This window comes from Nanorana parkeri, unplaced genomic scaffold (assembly GCF_000935625.1).
Source record: "Nanorana parkeri isolate BGI_ZX_2015 unplaced genomic scaffold, ASM93562v1 scaffold3119, whole genome shotgun sequence".
Classification (NCBI taxonomy): Eukaryota; Metazoa; Chordata; class Amphibia; order Anura; family Dicroglossidae; genus Nanorana; species Nanorana parkeri.
In genome coordinates, this window is record NW_017309387.1 from 44,721 (window position 1) to 47,515 (window position 2,795).

A 2,795-nucleotide genomic window follows, 5' to 3' on the forward strand; every position below is an offset into this window, starting at 1 on the left:
AACACAGGCCTGGACAAATCTTCCTAAAATCTATGTGCAAGCTCCAAAAATGCTCAGAGCCAGCCACAATGCTTACTCTCATATAGCAGATATTTACTTTATTTAGATCCCACCAGTACTGGGACAAGCTATTCTGGGACACAAGACAAGGATGTCCCCCTTTTCCCCCTTCTTCCTAGCTGAGATAGAGTTTGCACATCTGAACATACGGTGGCCAGGCTGATGTAGAGTACGGAAATTACCCTTGTTTTTCAGTTTTACCAGTGTTATTTTAAAATGGCAAGTGTTTCTACCGATATAAAGTGCTAATTTTATTCTGAATTTACATTAGTCCTATTTATTTTATTTAATAAATCTGAATCTATAAAATTAACAAAACATTAGAAGGATGTGTGCCCCCCCTCCCCACAGGAGAGCCCCAAAGATAGTTGCCTCTTTTTTGTTCTTTGTCTGGGCCCTGGTTCCCACTACCCCACAGCAGTCAGGTAGGCAGTTCCCACAATCCTAAAGCGGTCATTTACAGGGCCAGGTTTACTCTCTCTCTGCTGCCCCAAGGCCAGGTTCCTCAATGCGCCTCCCTCCCCACTAAAACCCCCCCAATGAAGAATGGCAACCAGATGGGTTGGTTTTAAATTTTTTTCTTAATTTTTTACTTTTTTATCGCTTTTTAATTGTCATTTTTAAAAAACTTTTTAACATTTTTATTTATCTTATTGTCTTTTACATTTCTATTTGTAATCATTTTTTTATAATTTTTTACTTTGTATTTTTTTAATTATTCTTATTTTTTAAACTTTTTTACATTATTTATTTTTCCACTTAACTTTATTGCTATCACACAGAAGTTAAAGGGCCAGAGTTATAGCATTTGGAGGTGACAGGTTCTCTTTATTAAACCTGTCACCTCCAATACAGGAGTAGCACAGCACAGGCTGGCTCTCCCGTCTCAGTGTTTACATGGAGCGAGAATGGATGATCTCTGCTCTATTCCCTGCTCTCCATCCTGAACTACCTTGCCATGGTCCCTGGTCCTCCAGAAGAGCGGGGGGACCCCGAAAACCATGGCGGGGAGGGAGGCGGCCAGCGAGGACAGAGGCAGCCGGAGATGGGGGAATGTTCAAAAACACTACCCGCCCTGGAGCTGTGCAACCTCTCTACTCCCTGCCATCCAGAGGGCAGGCCTCAGTGGCCTTGTGGGAAATCTGGCCCTGGGCATATATACAGGAATAAGCAGTAAAACTGGTCTGCCAAGGTTATTAAAGCTGGGAAGTTGGTAGGGTGGAGTAGAGGTGATGTCAGTGGAATGCAGGAATGATGTGCCAGAGTTGGCAGTACAACAGCCAGTGCACATGGAGAAAGCATTGCTATTCAGTAGATGTGGGGAAAGGTCCTGGCTACCCTGAGCAGGGCATCCAAATCACCATTTTTAGTTGCGATGGTGACCTTGGGATTAATCCAGCTTTCACTTAATGTATAGTTGCTCGCACATCCTTAAGCACCAGATCCTTCCTTAAAGTTACTTTTTTTTTTTACAAATTGATTTAGGAAACTCCTTCATCTCCAAAGTTATGACCCTATACAAAATATATTCCATTGGGATCCAAGTAAACAGTCATCTCTCTGATTAGCTCCTTATCGAAAAGGGCACAAGGCAAGGATGTCCCTTATCCCCCTTCTATATATTCTAACTATGGAACATTTGGCTATAGCATTACATACTAACCCATCAATACAAGGACTTAACATCATCATAAACTCTCCTTCTGTGCAGATGACAACTTATCATATAAAACGTCTCTGACAGAACATTAGTACATTTAATTTCTTGAATGTCTCCCTACCCTGTAGCCTTCTTGCTCAACTTAAAAATTCCCTCTCCTTTAAACATCAGTCTAAGGCAATTTCTAATTGTGGTGGCTGTCATGATCCAGCCAAGAGTGAGTATGGCTGGATCATATTTTCATAAACTCTTTTACATTACAGCCTTGATGTAGCCAGGGATGAGATAATCCAGTATACACATGACATTTTAGCAATACAGTGTTGAGCAGAGGCCATATGTTTGATCTGTGTGCCTGCACAGCAGGGATCCTCACTGGACACTCTAGACTTTGTGGCTGCATCCCAATTAGCGGTTTCTCACTGGACACCAGGGGTAGGCAAACTCTGACCTGCCAGCCGTGAAACGACAAATCCAATCACGCATCTACCTCTGGGAGTCATGCCTGTGGCTTTCAGAGTCTTGTAATGCCTAAAGAGATTTGTAGTTGCACCACACCTGGAGGGCCTAAGTTTGCCTACCCCTGCTCTACACTATGCGGCTGCATCCCAATTAGAGGATAGGCAAGATGTTTTTGAAATGTGTGTATTTCAATCTTCAAAGTTTTGAAAAAAAGTAATAACTCATAACTTTCATCCCATGCAGTGCACAAAATTAAAAAAAAGAGTGGTTGCGCAAAGAGAAGATGTTACACGCTAAATATTTTACTTTGAGCTTTACAATTCCACTACATTTGTTGCACTCGTGTGATTTCCTTTTAATGAGGAGACTTTGTTGAATATATTTAGGGCAAATAATTGGGAATGTGCAAACTGTCTAAAATGCATTTTTTTAAAATTACAGGAAAGTTAATTTTGCCTAATTTTTCTTCCTAATTAAAAAAACAACAATGTATGATATGCTAAATTAGATTGCAGGTGCTGAAAGATATAAGATGCGCATTCAAAACGTCTCTGTGAAATTAATTTTGTTGTGAACTTTTGTCAAAGGTTAAGAGACTAAAAAGCTTGGAGAG